General features: G+C 37.5%; 1 long non-coding RNA gene across 1 annotated transcript; it reads left to right on the top strand.

The window, feature by feature from the left end:
• The first annotated feature begins 5,690 nt into the window (after nucleotides 1–5,690).
• On the top strand, nucleotides 5,691–6,484 carry LOC109140340 (uncharacterized). Its single transcript, XR_002042456.1, has 2 exons — nucleotides 5,691–5,859; nucleotides 6,050–6,484. It is a non-coding gene; the product is annotated as an uncharacterized LOC109140340 (long non-coding RNA).
• The last annotated feature ends 4,351 nt before the right edge of the window (nucleotides 6,485–10,835 follow it).

The raw sequence follows: 10,835 nt of genomic DNA on the forward strand, positions 1-10,835 counted from the left end.
GTGGTGCCTTCAGGTGCGCTCGTAAACTCCTAAACAAACATTGAAACCGCCACAGTTGTCAATTGTGGCACTCCGTAGAACAGGAATGTCCGGACTTACTTGAAGAGGGCCAGATTTGACAATACTAACATTTTAAAAATGAAAAACATACAAATGCACTGTTTTAATGACAATGTAACAAAATCTAAGCCAATCAGGCATGAACAAATTTCAAATCTTCCTTTCTTTCACACCTCAGAGTCAGATAACAAACAATAAATGGTATGGAAAACGTTTCACTTGCATGCAAGTTGATACAAATCTTAAGATCATGTTTATTCTAAACATGGCTTGATGAGTAATGCAAAGTCTGTTAGCATTTAAGTTGAAACATATCACTCTTCTTGCTCTTGTCTTAAACAAAATCATTCAGAAAGTACTATTTTGTGTTACATCTACAGATATATAACACCAGCAGTTATGTCCTTAAAGGTTCAAAGCAAAAATCTTTCAGCCATACAGTATCTGACAGTCCTAGCAGGCTATAAATAATATATTATAAAAATGAAGATTTGGTGGGGCGGTCGGTAGCGTAGTGGATTAAGCGGCCGCCCCGTGTGTGGAGGCTATAGTCCTTGCTGCAGCTGGCCCCGGTTCGAATCCTGCATCGGACGGCCATTTACTGCATGTCACTTCCCCTCTCTCTGCCCCCTGCTTCCTGTCTTCAGCTGTCCTATCATTAAAGGCCAAAAAAATAATCAAAAAAAAAAGAACATTCGGGCTGCGTGAAATCTGACTGTGGGTCGTGATTGGCCCCCGGGCTGTACTTTGAACATCCCTGTCATAGAAGATAGGCTAATAATGAAAGAATAGCTGAAGCTTTAGCTGAATAGCTGAATAGCTTTCAGAACAAAGACTAACAAATGATACTGCTATTTCAAACAAAAGCGTGTCATAAGAAATATCAGCAAGAGCTGCATCTACCCAGTGTCATTTATTCTGTCTGTCGACTGTTACCTGTTCTCTAAATGTCATGTTTCATAAAATTATTATCATTTAATCATCACTTTTAATTAGTGCATCGTGTTACAGAAGTATACACATTTGTTGTTCCATCACGATTTTGATTTCCACCAAAGCCCTGAAGGCAGCATTCACACCCTGCATTTGGGAGGTCACACTGGAGATGGGTCTGCGAGACTAGAGTGGTCATATTTTTTGCCTCAGTCTAACAGAATTGTCCTTTTTTTATTATTATTAGCAGTATAAATCTCTGAATGGCTGCCATTACTTTTTATTCACTTTACTCCTTACTATTTTCTTCCTTTGACTGTAAAGTGTTTCAGGGTCCCTCTTTCTCTGCACTATATTCTATGCATACTGTGCTGTGAGTTGAATACAGAGTGGCCAAAGATAGCATATTATCTGTATGTATGCATGTACTTATATCCTCCCTACACTTAAGTCCAACTGGTGTCCTTGGGTGACAGAAAGGCGCCTATGAAATAAAATGCATTGTTATTATAACTGCTTTCACCATCTTGATACTGGAGCATCTTACACCATAAGCTTATTTTTTCCTCAGCAACAGATCAACACTGCCTCCCTGTGGCTGAGGACACATGAAGAGACAGCTATGCAAACATGTTTTCTAAGGTCAGCTGCTTCTTATTATATAGTAGATGAATATTGAATGATGAATTGTACTTGAATGAAGCAGTAAGAGGTCGCTACATAAACATGTAAATGTATACAGTGGGCAAAGAAAGACTTGAACATAGCTATAACATGATGATGAGTAAGAAAAGGGACCGCACCACACATTCTGCATATTCACTGCTGATCAAAAACTTAAGACCGGGTGAAAATGCAAATATTAGTAATTTTTCACCCGGTCTTAAGTTTTTTTCCCATTTTTTAAATTCCTTTCTTCCACTGAACAAAAAAACTGGTGCAGTAGTCTATACAGTAACTGGATCTCACCACACTATGCCTCTAATGACGCACAGGAAGGAGAAAATTGTTTACAGCAACAGCAAGTATAAGCAGGGTGAATTTGATGCATGTGGAACGGCTTTTATCATTTCCATCTGTTTTAAAGCCGAGCTAGTCAGTTCATTTGTGCGGTGTGAGTGAAAAAATATTATATTTATACAAGCACAATGATTAGATGAATATTATTCATGCTGTGTATAATTAGCAGTGCATACTTTGGAAATGCTTTGAAAATGCTATGAAATCGCTTGCAATAACCACAGGGAAGACTAACAAATGTGGCTAGAAATGGCTATGGGTTTCCAAGAACCAATCAAATGTTACCCGAAATGAAAATGTCCTTTTTTGAAAGTAGATGTCAATTTGATCCAGTTGTATACAGTACCATGTATATGCTATGGTAATCTCAGGTATAAGCAAGTATTTACAGACAACATTAAGTAACATCAAACAGTATATTTTAGATGCCACAAATAAGAAATTGAGTTTTCAACTTCCTTCTTTTAATCTTGGGGTTGTGTTCAAGTGTTAGATAAGGATAGACTTTTTTACTAAGTTACTTCTGGTATGAAAAAACAAGCTGCTTCAAACACACAGTGGGGAAAGTGGGCAACATAACTTGGCACAACTGGACTTCATCAAGCGTCCTACAGTGAAAAAGGAATAGGAGCGTCGACCTCATCCCACCCCCACCGGGGCCACTATTATCACTGCTAGATACTGGTCAACAACCAGAGACAGTGAGGCTGTTTATCATCATTCTCACAAAGCAAATGAGGATACAACATTACAGAGACACTGAGCACCCTCACATGCCATTCACGTTGATCTTGTTTTTGAAATATTCAGTTTTAGAAATGACATCATCCCATTGAATAGTTGAAACTGGATGTTTTTTTAAAAACGACTCTAGTTATATCTCATACATTCCATAGCGACAGGCTGTTAAGGTCTTAAAATAGCTAACTGGAAAGCTTTCCACCACTGGAATCTCAAAGGTCAAGAGATCACAGCCAGACACTTAGACAGAAAGCGAGTACTTAACAATGATGATCAATCATTGTTAAATTAACACACACATGCTGGAAAAAAAAAAACAGCAACAGAGATGAGAATGAGAATAGAAATGTATAATTGCTTTCAAAAATGTCCAGCTGCTGTTGGGTGTCAGAATAATTACCAGAGATTGGAAACTTCATTGTACGTGATCTGCTTCACTGCAGCAAGCTTGGACTGAAAACAGACCAGAATGTGTGGAGTTGTTTTGGCTTAATGTATAGACAGGGGCTTTTCTACGGCCAGACTCCAACTGTTGTGGATGTCACAGTGTCATATCTCAGAGGACGACAGATCAGTACATTCATTCATAGCTCCAGTCTTTCTTCTTTTTCTCAGAAGATGAACCACACTTCCAAACTGCAAGATTAAAAAAAAATGTATAGCAGAACTTTTTCACTTAGACTTTTGGTCTTTATTATGTGATTTTACAATAAGAAAGAGAAAGAGAAAGTCTGGCCTGACTAGTTAGACAACCTTACACATAATAAGAGATGGAGAAGAAGTAGATGATTCTTCTTCCTATTGTTCATACCTAATGGGTCATTATCCTTTATCCTTTAGATCCTCTTTGTAGGAAACTACTAATGATGAATTTAAGAGGATATTTTTGATGCAGAATTTCATCAAAAGACGTAGTGCATTCTTCTTGATGCATGTCAGTGGTCACACACGCCCAATGAGCTACAATTACAATGTAAGCTATCAGTCGTTCACTGCAGTGACCCATGAACAAATGTCTTAAAGTTACAAAATTAAAATAAAAAAACTATCAAATAAAAACTTGCAAAAGCAAAAGCAAGAAACAAACAAAATGCATGTATTACTATTACTGCAAAGCACGGACTCCCCTTAGAGTCAAATGCATTAAAGCAAGACCTTGAACTAGGTGAATCACTGAACGTAAACATTATATTGTCCACTGCCATTAGTTGTGGTTCAAACATTACCTTGCACTTCTGATTTACTGGCACTACAACTGAGACATGATGAATGAAGGTCATTCCACTGCTATTAACCAGTTGTACCTGGTGCACAGTCTTCTGTGCTCACTCAGGGGGATTGCTCCTATACTGCACTCCAGCAGGGACCTATTGTGACAGATTTTTTGCAAAACAGCTAATTTATCAAAATATTCTTGATTGTTATTGAGAATCATGTGGATCTATTTTGTGTAAATGGCACATTAATTGAGAAATCGTGCTGTTGTGTAATTACTAGCTATGAAGATGATATGACGATTAAAAAATATTTTTGTTCGAAAGACGAAGAAGATAAGAAAAACACCAAGGCTTATCAAGTTATTTAATTGACAGGGATCAAAAGTGACATTTCAAAGCTGCAAAATTGTAAAAGTGTTCAGATAGCGGTTGCATTGGTATGAAAGTACCACTGTCATAAATATAGACATGTTTTTTTTTGTTCTGATGTACTCATGATCAAAAATTAGCGACTCGACAACTTTGCTAACAGCCAAACGTGAACAGTGAAATAGTTAGTAGTGGGTGTCGTAAAGTGTCATGTACAGTGTAATACTTATGATAAATTGGCACAAATTGTTTCTTATATACATGGAACAAAGATGGTTTGTCAATGTTTGGCGCAAACATGAATAGTAAACATATTGCCTGATGAAAAACTACTAGTGTAGTTATCTAAAGCAGAACAGTAACATGCAGGTATGTTACCATTAATAGAAACAGACAGGTTAATGTCTCATGAGGAGAAAACGTTGGATTTATCTGTAGGTGAGAATGAAGTCTCTTTATCTTTATATTAGCTTTACAAACACATCATCTGTCTCCCCAGGTGTAACCATATCAGAACATAACACATCAGAAGTTTACTGCATCCTTTCTATTTATTTTTTTTGACAATATCTTTCTATATTTCCAGTGAGTCTTTTAAAATGAGCTTTAAGCTCAACTCGCATCAAAACTGATTAGATAAGCAGGAACAGAGCTAATTCACCAAACTTTCTGTGTTATGCAGAGCCTTTTATATGTGAGTCCCATATGAACCTTTTATGTGTTTATTGTGTATTTTTATTGTATATTGTGTCATATAATGATACAACTTTGTTGGGCTTAGCATTATTTTATTATTATTATTATTTATTTATTTATTTTTGTATCGAAGTTGAGTAAAAATCTGTCAAATAATGTGATTTAGTTAGCATATAACTGATTAAAGGTAACAGTAAACAAACCTGGAGGGAGATGATTTTAAAGAAGTCGTGAGTTTTTTCTAAAAAGCTTGATGTCTTTCCTCAACTTACTTTCCTCAATATGTTTTTGGTTTTTATTTTTCAAATAGATTTGGACTTTAAAACTTATAAAACTAATATGGAGGCATCAAAGTCTCTGCATTTGTCTCTACGTCTGGTCTCCACCCTCTCCATAGCTTTTGCTTGTTCAGAGTGATACAACATATTTCTTGTATGCTATATATTACTCTTGTGTAGTACTTCATGACTTATGTCTCTGCAAAGCACAATACATACAAATACATTTTACTTACATACTAACTTACATACCCCATTTTGTTTAATTCCTGACGGTGCTGCCTGCTCTCACTCTAGTCGTAGCTCAGCATTGCAATTAGCAGGGTCTTAAACCACACCCATGAGGAATAAAAGGGTCCGAGTCTCAGGCACCTCCAGCCACTCCAGAAACTACCAAACAACTCTAACATCTACTTCAGCTGAGATAAAGAATGGAAGGAGGACAGAGCCGAGCTGTGTCTCCATCCTACCTAGGATGGTCCATTTTTAACACTCTGTGCTGTTGCCTGCCTCTGGGGATTGCTGCTATTGTCTGCTCCTGCAAGGTATGTAACTTTCACTGAACATAAAAAACTTTTTTTAAATCTTCATTTCTGCTCCTGTAGTCTAAGAGTTGCCACAAAATCAAAAACTATACTGTTTTTAGTGTTTTGTAGTATTTTACATTTTGTAAATACATTTTTGTCTACTTTTTGTCTAATTGGACTAAAGTAAATCTAACTTTGCTTTTCAAAGGCACAAAATGCTAATGCTGTTGGAGATTCAGCAGCAGCTGGGGATGCATCAAGAACAGCCAAGATCCTCAATATCATTGGACTTGTCTGTGGAATCATTTTGATCATCATTTTTGTCGCTCTCAAAGCCGTGCAATGAAGGTGCCACTTTGCCCACAGATGCTTTGGATTTGGATCAGCATTGCTTTTACTACAATGAATTCCCCCTCCCCCACAAACAGGACCACTAAAAGGAAACAGATGTCTGCATATGTGCACGCACGAAGGCTGTACAGAGTTGTTTGCCTTTGTACCTTTTTCCAGTGCCCATGAACATATCCCAGGAATGGCTTTATAATTACTTGTTTTGTTTTAGTTTTTTGTTTTTTGTTTTTGTCATGAAAGCCAATAAATACTTGTATACTTTGTTTTAAAAAAATAAACACTCCAAAATAAATGTGTTTGTGTCCAATGATTTCAAGAATTACAGAAATAAGGTTTCCTGTTAAGAAAAAATACATTCAAATTATTCTTTACCAGCAGTGTCAATGACTAAAATAAAATAGACTAAAATAAAGGCAGTAAACTAGAATACTACAATACTTTTCAGGCACAAATGTTGCGACATTGGGTGTCATTTATTTATTTAATTTTGTTTTTATCAAAGTTGAGTGAAAATTAATGTGTTTTATTAAGCTTTTCATATTTTCTTTGCAAAAAAAATGATAATAAAGGTAAAAGAACCCTGGAGGGAAATGATTTTAAAGAAGTTGTGAGCTTTTCTGAAAAGCTCAATGTCTCTGGACTGTGGGCGGGAACCAGAGTACAGCACCAGTCATGCTTGTATAAGACAACGGTAAACCCATAAAATAGCTTTATTCGACATCAAAACTCTCAAATTACTACTATAATCCTGAAATGTCACAGTCTTTAATTTTAAAATGGGACAGACAGAGGCTCCAATCCACTGATTGGAGCCTCTGGTGACGTGCAAAGAGCTTTTCCTCTGCCTCCTGAGTTAACATTCCATACTCCTACAACATTTGATACTATTCCCTCATTTCTGTACTTGACTGTGCCGTTCTCTATTCTCTATACTCTGTTCTCTGTTTAGAGCCGTTACTCTGTTAACAGCAAACAGTGATAGGTGTCTCATATGAACGGAGTTCTGTAGGTCCTGTGTTCCTGCCTGTGTTGTTGCTGTGGCTGTTTTGATATACAGTTCCACCAACTCTGACTGACTTCCACAGTCACACAACAGTACACAAGACTGTTACAGCAGAAAAAAGAGAAATCCTAAAAAGCCTTACAAGCTTGAACTGGAGAATAAAACCAAGCGAGATCGAGGAAAAAAGGAAAAACAGAAAGTACATGATGTTCTCAAGTGGAGTGGGAGTTGCATTGTTGCAAAGTAGCTGTAGGGATTTGATCTTTCAAGTGAGCGCTAATTCAGAGCTTTTACACAGCTGTATTAAACTTGAACAGATTCTTTAAAGAGCAACGTGAAACCTCTGGGAGCTTGGCCACAGTGATTCACAGTTTGTTTGACTGACTGAGGAAGAGTGGGAAAGTTGTGAAATGCTGTACTGACACATTCTCAGTAACACACTACAGCTGTACAAAGCCATATGTACAAAATGTACAAAATGTACATGCCTTCTTTTTGAAAGGAAATTATATGGTTAGTTTTTTTGTTTTGTTTTTTTGTATTTCATTTAACTGAAATATAAAAATGAGAAATCGAAATTAGGAACAAGTCACTGCTACTGGGGCATCTATGTTTGGCCATGGGATAAAATGGTTTCCTACGATCTGCAGCTGACTTCTTTCAGCAAATCTCTGAACTCTAAAGGAATCTGAAACCATAAAACCTGACACCATGGAAACAAACTTTATAACCCTGAGCCCATGAAGGAAAGGTGAAGGTTGTGAAATTGCTTTTTATTTACTGATTTGAGGGGTCTTTCAGTCTGACCACTCTCTTGTGAGCAGAGAGGGGTAAACAGAGACATGTCTTTTGTGTCCTCAGATCAGTAGAGCTGAACAGAATGTTCGTAAAGCTTTTCAGTATTGGGACCGGGCAGTTTCAGCGCTGGTGTCGGCTCCAGAAAGCTGTAAACAGGAAATGGTACACAGCTGCTGTTGTGGTGTTGTCTGAGCTGTTTTGCTTTCTGCTACAGAGATAGTTTGGACTGCAGATGGGAGTACTGCTGTTTGTCCGCGATTCCCTACTTTTTTTACATTTAATATTAATATTAATAATCGTCACAGAAAATCTTTTCCAGTGATGACGATATGAAATGGTATAGTATTAAGTAAAATTATAGCATTAGTAGAAAGTAGAAAAACAAAACAAAAACAACAAAAAAAGAAAATACTGTTAATTAAAATGTTACTTAAGAAAAAGTAAATAAGTATTAACAGCAAAATATACCTGGAGTATAAAATGTTATGGTACAAATTATGGTGACAAATGCACTCATTACACTGTTACCGTTTAACTATTTTATATTTTGCTAAACATTGTGTGTCCTTCTTCCAGCTTGTCTTATTTTGCAGGAGTGACTCATTGCAAGGGCCAGCCAAGAAATGGGGTCGCACCACCATGTCCCGATAAATGTCTGTTTCACTGAAAGGTAGGAAAAAGTCCTTAATCACAGAATAGGTGGACTCCTTTAACATGATATTAACTACACAATAGCTGAAATCAACTCTCACACATGGGACAGGCCAAGAACTATATAAACATGTGTTGCTTTTTTCAATCTTTAACTCTGAATCACCTTGTGTGTGTGAAGACCTCTAACTTTTCAGCTGAAATACTTATATAGAATACTTATTTGATATTCTCTGATTAGTATTCTTTGTAATGATGTTCTTACATATTACAGTTGTATGCTCATGTCATTTCTCTAACTTTATTCTAATCATTAAGCAAAGACAATATTAAATTAACTTTGTCTTGAGGTCACCTTCTCTCTCTGAGACACACTGAGAAAGCAGGCACATTTAGACCTTTACTATGGTAACCAAGGTTAGAAGACAGGACTGTCGTACATCGACACATGCAGATCCACTAAAACAGTAAACATTTCCTTCTTTGTATGGATTGAGTGTGATCATTTATGGCCCTAGAGTAGTCGTGGCACTAATAAATAACAACTAATAAAGTTACAGACTTGTTTTAGTTTGTTTCTGGTCCGGCTGCACTCGATGCAGAGAAACCCATGTGAGGTGTAAGGGCAACTCGTCCTGCTTCATTTAAAGCAATACTGGGCTTTATCTTATCTATGTCCTATGAGGAACGGGGAGGCTCTATTTGGATTTCTGATCCCTGAGTTCAGGCACCAATAGTTTTGAGATTGTGTACAGAAGACAAAATACTTTTTGAGTTTGAAAGTGTGGAGACGTGGATGCAGATGAAAATGTTATTGAAATCTACTTGGAGAAAAACTCCTCCATAAGCAGTAGGAGAAATAAACAATGTGGGATGAAAAGATCAACCTGCTGTTGATAAGCAACACACAGAGGCATGCACACACATACCAGTATCTGACCCCAAAGCACATGTTTTCTCCACGCATGCCAGCTGGATGTGCTAGTAGACAGAAAGGTAGAATATTTATATTTCCATTTTCTTCCCTCTTGTGTGAATGGACAAATGGTGTTTGACCGATCATTTGACAAAAAGAAGCTGCGAGTGGCAGAGATAAATTTTAAGGCAAACTCTGAAGACCCATCTTGGAATTTTAAATACATGAAAGTACGACAGACAGAGGGCACAGGCAGCTCGAGAGACAGATTCAGAGAGAAGAAAGGGAGAGAAAAGTTCAGGAACACAAAAGGAGAGACGGGGCTAAGAGAGAAAGGGACAGAAAGGCTGAAGAATCAGCAAAGAGGAACCAGGCAAACAAAAAAGTGCCGTTGGGTGGTTAAGTCAGGTTAAGTATGGGGATGTCATGGAGATGCAGGAACACAGCAAAAAATTCAAGCAGCAACAATTCAGCTTTTACAAGACCCACTGTTGTCAGTACAGGTTAATGGTAACACATCTCCTCTCCACAAAGCCCCAGAGCATACCAACATCTAACTTTATCATCACTGTAGGCATTTCTGGTTTTGCTAAGCACTACCACAAAAAACTCCAATATCTGTTGAAGGCACAGATGTGCAGCACTCTTTCTTGAAATTTATTAAAAGTCGAATCAACCTTTTTAGAAGGGACATGCAGAACATGCAACTAGTCTCTGCAGTCCAGATGGTTTGCTTTTAACCCTCCCTGATGATGAAGTGGTCCAAGCTTTTCAAATTTTGCAATCCAAAATGGTCTGTTTACATTGCTGGACCTCATGCCAGATATTATCCAGTTTCACAGTGCACAACATTCAGAAAATTGCTAAAACTTTTGAGGGGTGCAGCACTGGCGTTTGCGATGATTCCTCTCCTGCATTGTCATTGTACAGCGGTATTTAACCCGTCAGAGCAGAACAAGCTATTGGCTGAAGGGTTTTTAGATAAACAAAAGGGGTTGGACAAGGAGCAAATGTATATTTAATCAAAGTGAGCACATTCCATAATCACAGAGCACATTTGTCTTGCATCAGCCGCCTCCGTCCACACAGTGTGGGTCCCATCAGACCATTCAGAGTTTCCATCCTTTTTCATGTGGGTTTTGTACATTCAGCCCTACCTAACAGAATCACACTCAGACCTAACGCCACGTTACCACTGATTAAACAATACAGTTAGCCATTAGAAAAAGTGTCATTAGATCATTGTTGGAGCCTGTACAGCCCAAGATAAATTCA

This window comes from Larimichthys crocea, chromosome VII (genome assembly GCF_000972845.2).
Source record: "Larimichthys crocea isolate SSNF chromosome VII, L_crocea_2.0, whole genome shotgun sequence".
NCBI lineage: Eukaryota > Metazoa > Chordata > Actinopteri > Sciaenidae > Larimichthys > Larimichthys crocea.